This window comes from Malania oleifera, chromosome 2 (assembly GCF_029873635.1).
Source record: "Malania oleifera isolate guangnan ecotype guangnan chromosome 2, ASM2987363v1, whole genome shotgun sequence".
In the NCBI taxonomy this organism is placed as follows: Eukaryota; Viridiplantae; Streptophyta; class Magnoliopsida; order Santalales; family Ximeniaceae; genus Malania; species Malania oleifera.
Window position 1 is genome coordinate 15641433 of NC_080418.1, and position 10591 is coordinate 15652023.

Genomic DNA, 10591 nt, shown 5'->3' on the forward strand with positions numbered 1-10591 from the left:
TAAATTTTCAAATAAAGCAGCGTTGAAAATTCTTCAAAAATGTTTGCTTAGGCTCTAAACTTTGTAAATACTTGGGAAATACTCCAAGTAAACTTGAGCAACAAGGAATTACTTTTAGAACTCTATAAATACATGGAATACCAAAGGATTTTCACAACAACAACTAAAAGCAATCAAGCAATTAAAGTCTCTAATTCTCAAAGTTTTCTTGCTCACTCACTCTTGTTGAAGTTATACTAAATTCCTACTGATACAACCACTCGTGTCTTGTGTTTTTATCAAGCTTCTTTCAATCTAAAGAAGAACCTAGTGATTAATTTCTTGAGCTTCAAATTCATTCTTTATTGATATTTAAATTTGAAGTATATTAGTGCTCTAACTTGTACTAATCAGCTCTATTGTGAGATTGTCTTTGTACATAAGAATTTTTTCTTATTTCTTGTTTTTTTTGTAACGGTTCAAGTTGTTGAATCGTTGTATTGAGCGTAGGGTATCGCTTGGAGAGGAAGGCTCTATCTTATTAAAGGAGTGTTGTAAAGTTTTGCTCTGCCCATAAAGGAGTGGTATAGTGGAATCCTTAGTTGTGTTGCCTAAGGCGAGGACGTAGGCGGGTATAGCCGAACCTCGTAAAAACTTTGTGTCATTCTCTTCCCTGCTCTCTTTAAATTTCAGCACTTATAAATTGTGTGGTTGTGCACTTAATTTGCTAAATATTAATTTGCCTTTGGGAATTGCAGAAACCATAAGGGAGTACATTGATTGATCAATATTATTGTGGAAGCCACAAGGGAGTACGTTGATTGATTAATACCAAAGCTTATTAATATATTGGTTGGTTACTTAAGATCAAGATACTTATTTAATATTAACATTTGAATTTTGGTAGCTTGGTTGAATTTTCTATTTTATTTCATATTGCAATATCAAGCTTACTTCGTTAATTGGGTTGAGTGATTGTGAAGTTGATTGGTGAGATTAGAAATTAACTCAAATTGAAAAAGGGGTTAATACTTGACTAAAAGAACTTGTACAACAAGAATTTAAAAATAAAGTTTTTAAAAACCCAATACATCCCCCCCCCTATTGGGAGTACACCTTAGTTTTCCATTGGCGTTGTCAAAATTGATGAAACTGAGAATTTCAATTTGTGGCAGAGAAGGGTGAAGGATCTCTTAGTGCGGCAAGGCATGGTGAAGGTCTTATACAAAATTCCATCAAAAAGCGTGGATGAAGCAAGTTGGAATGAATTTAAGGAAAAGGCAGTATCGACCACCTAAATTTGTTTGGTTGATGATGTGTTGTATCACGTCATGGATGATCGAAGATTCTCCGGCGGCACTTTGGAGAAAAATGGAAAGTCGGTATATGTCTAAGTTTTTATCAAACAAATTATTTCTTAAACAAAGGTTGTATTGGATTAAGATGGTGGAGGGTTCAGATTTGAACCAACATATCAACGCATTCAATCATATTGTAAGTGATTTGATGCATATTGATGTAAAGTTCGAGGAGGAAAATAAGGCATTGATGCTATTGAATTCCTTACCTACATCGCACATGTATGAAAATTTGGTTACCACTCTAACATAAGGCAAAGAAAGCCTAAATTTGGAGGAGGTAACAAGCAATTTGCTTAGTTTTCATCAAATAAAAATGGTTAGCAATGAAGTTTCACATGGTGAAGGGCTTGTGGTGAAGAGTAACTAGGAACGTGGAAGTCGTAAGTCCTAGAGCGGATCTCGGTTGTAGTACATGAAAAGGAAGCACATAAAGGGTTTTAGGTGTAGTAAAATTAGGCACATAAGACCGGAATATCCAGAGTGGAAGAAAGGGAATGTTGAAAATCAGAAAGATCTGTCAAAATCTGCAAATGTAGTGGAAGGAGACTCAGGGAGCAGTGATGGTGATATATGTCACGATGTTCCTGAGGCAAACTTGGACAAAGGTGGTTTTAAAAATATTTTCGTAAAAAACAATGTGTAATGGAGTCGCCACTAATCTTTTAGTGTGATTAGAAAACTTGATTACTGCCCATTAAGCATAGAATCAGTCTGCGTTACCAGAATCAGGTTCAAGAGTTCGGTTACGCAAGGGGAAGGTATTAGCACCCCCTACACGCCCGTTCTACAAATGATACCTAATTAATTAAAACTTATCCCACAAATTAAATTTAATAAGCCTTCGAAATTACTCTCTTTCAAAAATAGTGAAGAAATGCACAAAATAAAATAATATATAAGTATTCCCTTAGAACTAGGGCATATCGTACTCCGAAGAGTTCATGCCTCCCTTCAAAATCACTAAGATGGAAAAACGGGAAATTATGTTTTTACAAAAAATGGTCCCAGGTCTTTTGAAATTTGTAGGATTTTTCTAAGTAAGGAAAAATATATTTTGAAGGAACCTTGGGAGGTTTCTGAATTTATTCAGGACGAAAAACTAAGAAAAAACATTTTTTTTTTTACCTTAAAGCATTTTTTTTTAATTTTCCATGATTTTACTGAATTTTTATGTTATTTTTCCAAGTATAAAAACAATTTTGATTTCAAAATATTTTTTTTGATTTTTTGTAATTTTTTCTAATTTTTTTGTAAGTTTTCAATATTTTCCCGAATATTAAAATAAAAAAAAGACAATTAACGAAAATATTGACTGTCAAAAACATTTTCTCCTAATTTTTCTGAATTTTATAATTTTTCTATATTTTTAATGATTTTTCTGAGTTTTTTTGGGAGTTAATAATTGTTAAAATAATAATATAATAAGATATAAGTTAAACTGATTGAGCACCAATTCAAAGGACCCAATAAATTCAGTGAGAAACCAGTCAAATGGGGACAAGACAACGCCTAGTTGGGGCCAAGACATGTGGCGGTCATCAAGCAAATGGAGCATATAGGTGGAGATCAGTGTGGTGGAGCGATCATGAGCGTCCGTTGGTCAATGAGGATCAGACTTTGCTGACAGGACCACGCTATCCTCTGCATGTGTGGGAGCATACGGTCCACGTGTCATCTGGCGAGCGGAGGTACAAGCGCTTGTGATGGTTTCTAGCACGGGGTGTAACAACCTGCTTATCTTATCATATAGTAAAACATAATAAATAAAATAGTCAACTCGAAACCCCTGGGTAACGGGGACACCTGTCATACACCGTGGAACCTAGGCAGTAGTAAATGTAAATCATCATTCTCACAACCACAAAATATTTAATACCAAAGTTGACTACAATTCATATACAACCTCAAAATATCAAAAATACAATTAGGATCTCATAACAACAATCTCTTGAACCTAGCCCAAACTTACCCTCCTAGCAAGGTAGTACAATCGACTCAACGGTAATCACGCTCCATCGATCTTTCTAGGTTTGCTGAAAATCATTTAATGTTCGAGGGTGAGACACTTCTTAGTAAGGGAAAATAAAGTAAATACAGTTGTGTGGCAACATGAATATTTAAGGATAATATAGATATACAGTACATTTTCCATACCATAAAACATTAATCATTTAATAATTGCATATACGTATACCTTCATATTTTAATAAATCATACTAATCATAACTATTTGGTATAGCTAATAATACTGAAAACATACCCAGGATGAATAGTTAGTTGATATCATGTATTACCCCCCATGACGAGTTGTGCAGTTTGAAGGCAGGACCCGACAATGGTTGGTCTATCACTACCGAGTTAAAAATTTCTTTAAGTACGATGGGCCCGCCATACCCTGATCCGAACTTCCAGGTGGACATCTACAACTCTACACTGAAAGTCACATCGGCTATCCATCTCCCACCTCCTCGTGGGGTGGTTAGCACTAATCTAAACATAGATATCTAATCTATATAGCGACGGTACCGTGCTCCTGAAAATGAACCAAACTAAAATTCGGGTTCTAATAACATATAATACATGATAATATAGCGTTTAACACAAATGGATTGATAGCATTTTCTATAATTTCATAAATACGGCCTCACACCAAACATTTCATAAATACGACCTTGCACTGAATATTTCATAAATACGGCCTCGCGCCGAACATTTCATAAATACGGCCTTGCGCCGAAATTATACGTAAAACACGGTTTTGCGCCGGATATCAATCACAGCCTTGCGCCAAATATCTCATACATATCATTCTGAATAAATAAATTAATTATCATGTATTTTCAAAATCATAATGTACTGTATTATTACATAATTCCTAGAAACATGCTTTACTCGTAAAATTTGCCATAACATAATACCTATCACGTAAAATAATATTCATGCCACACAATGCTGAGTAAAATCATACATTTCATTCTAAAATTACATTTCCAGTATCACAACAATATTTTCCCAAATATGCATTTTCTCAATAATATTCAAATATAACACATGTTTTTCTGAAAAATTATTTGCCGATAAATAATATTAATTTCCATGAAAAAAATAACTGCTTTAATTTATTCCCTTACCTAACACTAGAAAAAAACCCCCTAAAAATTTTGATCCTGCACTCGCAGGGTTCCCCATTCAACTTTCTAAAAACAATAACTCTCAGAACTAAACTTCAGTATTTTTTCGTGAATATCATTTCCTATAACTATGAAAAGACCCAATTTGACTTAAAAAGTCTTACCTCAATTCAGGGATGAATTTCAACTAGCTTCCACCAACAATCCACTCCGGAAAATTTGGAGAGAACTTACCCAAGACTGTCGTGGTGGCTTCAGATCGTCGATCTGGCGAACGACGAAGCCAAAATCAAAGAGAGAGGAGAGAGAAACCGTAGGGAGGAGAGAGAGAGAGAGAGAGAGTGAGAATTTCTGATTTTTCCTACGTAAAACCAACTTTTTGCACTATTTATAGAGACAGATTCATCAATGAGACACGTCACCTCTTCAACGAGTCCTTGAAGAGTTTCATCAACGAACCTTCACCCCTCGTCGATGAAATTCAAAATTGCCAAAACCCTCCTCAGTATTTTCTTGTCAACAAGATATACCCTCATTGACGAGCCCAATTGCCGAAGCGTTCGTTGATGAAATCTATTGCGCCCTCTTTTCGATTCCCATTTTCCTCTCTCTTAATTATTATTTAAATACAATTATACTTCGGGTCATTATATTCTCCCCTCCTTATTAAATTTCGTCCTTGAAATTTATTATTCATATAACTCATCATCCCTTAAAGGCAAAATGGTCTACTTATTTTATTACTTACCCTCACTTATAGCGGAGGAATACTGTGGCTACATCCGAGTTCTGGGAGATTACATATATAAAAGAAAATTCCCCCAAAACTAAAATACCACTTACTAACTAAAGTATTACGTGTACCTGCAAAAGAAAGACTATATATTTACTTACATTTCCTAATTACATCTGAACTTCTTGGGATAATTGTGGGTACTTCTGTCTGATCTGCTCCTCGAGCTCCCAAGAAGCCTCTTCTACTGCATGATTCTTACATAGAACCTTTATCAAAGGAATCTTTTTATTACGTAGTTCCTGTTCTCTTCTATCCAGAATCTAAACTGGTACCTCCTCATAAACTAGCGAATCTCTAAACTCTAATTCACTATAACTGATAATATGAGAAAGATCTGGGACGTATTTCCTCAGTATGGAAACATAGAATACATCGTGCATCCTGGATAACACAGGTGGTAAAGCTAACTTATAGGCAACCGGCCCCACTTTCTCTAAAATCTCAAATGGACTGATAAACCTAGGGTTAAGTTTACCCTTCCTTCCAAACCTTATAACTCCTTTTAAAGGAGCTATCTTTTAGTATCTGTATCGTCCTCTCAGTTTGCCCATCTGACTGAGGATGGAATGTCGTGCTAAACGATAGCTGAGACCCTAGAGCTTCCTGCAAACTTCTCCAGAAATGTGACGTAAAACGCAGGTCTCGATCTAACACAATAGATATGTGCACTCCATGAGAACGAACTATCTCCTGAACGTAAATCTCCACTAAACGGCTAAGGGAATAGCTGATCTTGATAGGGAGGAAATCAGCAGTCTTAGTCAATCGATCTACTATTATCCATATTGCATTCTGGCTATGTGACGCCGATGGCAGCCCTGAAATGAAGTCCATGGATATATGATCCCACTTCCACTCTAGGATAAATAACGGCTACAACTGACCTACCGGCCTCTGGTGCTCAGCTTTAACCTGCTAGCACGTCAAATACTGCGCTACATACTCGGCAATTTCTTTCTTTATACCACTCCACCAATAAAACTCTCACAGATCCCTATACATTTTTGTACTGCCGGGATGAACCGTATACAAAGATCTGTGAGCCTCCTCCAAAATAGTCTTCCTGATGTCAACATCAACAAGAACACACAATCAGGAACGAAACCATAAAGCTCCGTCATCTAAAATGCAGAATTCCTCTCCCTTACCAGTCTGCACTCTATCTATCACCTCTACTAATTCTGGATCTTCCTTCTGAGCAGCTTTAATTATTTCCTGTAGAGTAGGTTGTACCACTAGGCTGGCGATACATACTAGAGGATTACTCTTAATCAATTCAATGTCGAGTCTCTCCAGATCCATCATAATCAGATGCTGGATTTCCTTAGTCGTCAATGTTGATTCCATGGACTTCCTACTCAGTGCATTAGCTACCACATTTGCTTTCCCTAGGTGATAACTAATGGTACAATTAAGATATTTAATTAACTCTAACCACCTTCTCTGTCTCATATTCAGTTCCTTCTAAGTGAAGAAATACTTTAAGCTCTTGTGGTCGTAGAAAATCTCACACTGCTCGTCGTATAGATAATGCCTCCAAATTTTCAATGTGTGTACCACTAAAGCCAATTCAAGATCATGGGTAGGGTAGTTCTTTTCGTATTATTTCAACTGTCTAGATGCATACGCCACTACCCTACCATGTTACATCAATACACAGCCAAGACCCTTCAAGGATGCATCACTGTAGATAGTATAACCCTCAACCCTTTGACGGGATGATCAGTACTGGTGCTGTGACTAGTCTCTGCTTCAATTCCTGAAAATTCTGCTCACAGCTATCGTCCTATTCAAATCTGACATTTTTCCTAGTCAATCGTGTTAGAGGTCCTGATAAAGCTGAGAATCCCTCAACGAAACAATGGTAATACCAGCTAACCCCAAGAAACTCCTAATCTCCTGGACATTCCTTGGCCTAGCCCAATTCACTACTGCCTCAATCTTACTAGGATCCACAGAAATTCCGTCTCCTGAGATAACATGCCCCAAAAACACAAATTTCTTGAGCCAGAAGTCACATTTACTAAACTTGACATACAGCTTCTTTTCCCTGAGCATCTGCAAGACCTGCCTTAAATGTATCGCGTGCTCCTCATAGCTCCTCGAATAGACCAGCACATTATCAATAAAAACAACAACAAACTGGTCTAAAAATGGATGGAAGATCTTATTCATCAAATCCATAAAATATTTTAGGACCATTCGTCAAACCAAATGACATAACAAGGAACTCGTAATGCCCATACTTGGTCCTGAAGACCGTCTTCGATACATCCTCTGCTCTCACCTTTACCTGATGGTAGCCTGATCTGAGATCAATCTTGGAATATACCCATGTACCCTGGAGTTGGTCAAAAAAATCATCTATATGGGGTAAAGGATACTTATTCTTGATGGTCACTTTATTAATCTCTCTGTAATCTATACACATCCTCATAGACCCGTCCTTCTTCTTCACAAATAGTACTGGAGCTCCCCACGGAGATACACTAGGTTGTATGAAACCCTTATCAAGTAAATCCTGTACCTGATCTTTTAATTCTGCCAACTCTGTCGGCGTCAATCGATACGGTGCTTTAGAGATCGACGCTGTACCTGGAAGTAAATCAATGGAAAAATCTACCTTACAATCAGATGGCAAACTTGGTAATTCATCTGGAAACACTTCGGTAAACTCCTTTACCACTGGCGTACTGGTGAGCTTCACTTAATTTCCTATTGTTTCCTTCACAAAGGCCACAAATCCCTGACAACCACTCAAGAGCAGTCTCCTCGTCTGAACAGCTGAGACCATCTGAGGTAGGGATTGCACTCGTGACCTTGTAAATCTGAATTCTGGTTCCCCTGGAGGTCTTAATATCACTTCTCTCGCACGACAATCTATAATGGCAAAATTAGCTACTAGCCAATCCATACCGAAAATGATATCAAACCAATGCATATCCAGCACCACTAAGTCAGTAGATAAAATTCTCCCCTGAATATCAACTAGACAACCCTGAAGCATCCTACTACGTCTCACCACTGACCCGATCGGTGTAGCTACTAAGAATTCAACATCTAGTGATTGTGTTTCAGCCCCACACAATTTAACACACCCTAAAGATACAAACCAGTGTGTGGCCCCCCGAGTCAAAAAGTGTAATAACTTTAAATGAAAACATATTAATCGTACCTATCACCACGTCGCTGGCCGCCTCAGCATCACCCAGCATTAAAGCAAAAACCCTGACTAGAACCATATTCCTCTGCTAGCCTCTACGTGGCTCCTGATAACCTCCTCGAGCAGGTTTAGGAGCAGGAGCAGCATCAATCTAAGCCTGACAATTTCTCATAACATGCCTTGGCTCCCCACACCGGTAGGAAACACCTCACCCACGACACTCCCCCAGGTGTCCCTTTCCGCAAAACGGGCAAGCTAGAGATGGCTGCACACCCTAAAAACCACGATTCGTGGTCTCCTACCTCTAATATCTGTAGTAGCCACCTCTCATCCACGAATCACGGCCGACTCCCTGCTGAAAACCAGAAGGTGCAGATCTTTTCTTCTGTCTCTGCTCCTCATCTTTCAACCGCTCCCTAATCTCTGCTATAGTGGCTCTATCCACCAGCTCAGCTAAATCCTGCAACTTCAGCATTGACACCTGCTTATATATTTCTCTCCTCAAATCTCTTTCAAACTGTCGTACCTTCTTTGCTTCATCTGGTATGATGTACAGGGTGAAGCGAGATAATTCGATGAATCTCTCCGCGCACTGTTGCACAGTCTGTTGTCCCTACTTCAGATTCAAGAACTCCTCAATCTTAGCTTCCCTAGACGAGGTTGAAAAATACCTGTCAAAGAATGTCTCCTTAAACCGATCCTATGTCATCTCCATAGGTACCATCCTCTGTTGTTCCAAGAGTTTCACAGTCGTCCACCACTCTTGGCCTCTCCAGTCAATCTGTAGGTAGCAAACAACACCCTTTGCTCCTCTAAACACTGTAGCATTGCAAATATTTTCTCGATCTCCTGCACCCAATTTTCAGTGAATGTAGGGTCAGTTCCTTCTGAGAAAGCCGGAGAATTCATCTTAATGAATTTCTCTATCGAGCTACCATGGCCTGCCAACGGACGACCCTATTCCCTCGAACTCCTAGCAATTTTGGCCATAACTTGCTGTTCTACGCTACGTAAAATTGCATCTGAATCACCACCTGCAATGCTTGAGGGTCCAGCATCCTCATTCTCACTAGCATGGGCACTACTGCCACCAAGGTCCATCCTAAAAAACAAATAACTAAACTCAGAAACTATTGACCTGAGGGAGAATGTTGACCTTATAGGTTACGCCCAGTTTGATTATGACAAATACTCATTCTATCTAATGAGTGTTTGAGACTTTATGCAGGAACTTAAATTGACAGATCATAATGCACATGGAGAGAGTGAAGCTTAAAGATCAAATTTCTATTGAAGACTCAATTTCTTATGTTGTAATATAGTTCATTTATGTAAAGGGTCTGTAATAGTAATTAGGGCTTTTGTATATAATAATCACACGTCACATGCATGGTCAAATACGTAAGCTCATAATACAAATAACCTTAGAATGACCTTAGGGTTTACCCTTTGGTCAACCGACACCGAATTATTTCGGTGTCTTCAAATTGGATCTAAAGAGACCTCAGGACACTCACCCGTGCACTTATATATGTTAGACACATTGAATAGGGTGTTTGTGAATCAAAATAGGACCGAAATGCACACTTTATGCACTTTCGATCGACTGACCCATGTAGTTCATTTTGCCCCGGTCGACCAAATCCAGTTTGGTCAACAAAATTGACCTTGTCCCGGTCGAACGAACTATATAGTTCAATTAGCCCCCAGTCGACCGAAACCTCCTGAAGTCAACATTTTGACTTCCTGGTCGACCGAGCCCAAATTGTATTCCAACTGTTTGGTCGACCGAGGGTCCTCAGGAGAAATCCCAACTTTCTGGTTGACTGAATCACTCAGTTCAAATCATCCTAGTCGACCGAACCTCAGTAAAACTAAAAAATCACCTCGAACATGCACTTCCGATCGACTGAGTCCCAAGTTCAAAAATAGGCCGGTCGATCGAGCCATATGAACTTCGGTCGATCGAAATGGTTCTGGTCGACTAGGCCTTTCGGGTTGCTATGAATTTTTACCGTGGTTAATATTTTTAAAATAGGATTAAAATGGCTAATACATCATTAAACTTTTCTAATAATACCATTCTTGTCCCTAACAGTAAAAATTCTTGGGGTATCTATATATCACTTTATTTGGGAAAATTAGTAACTTGATTAACATA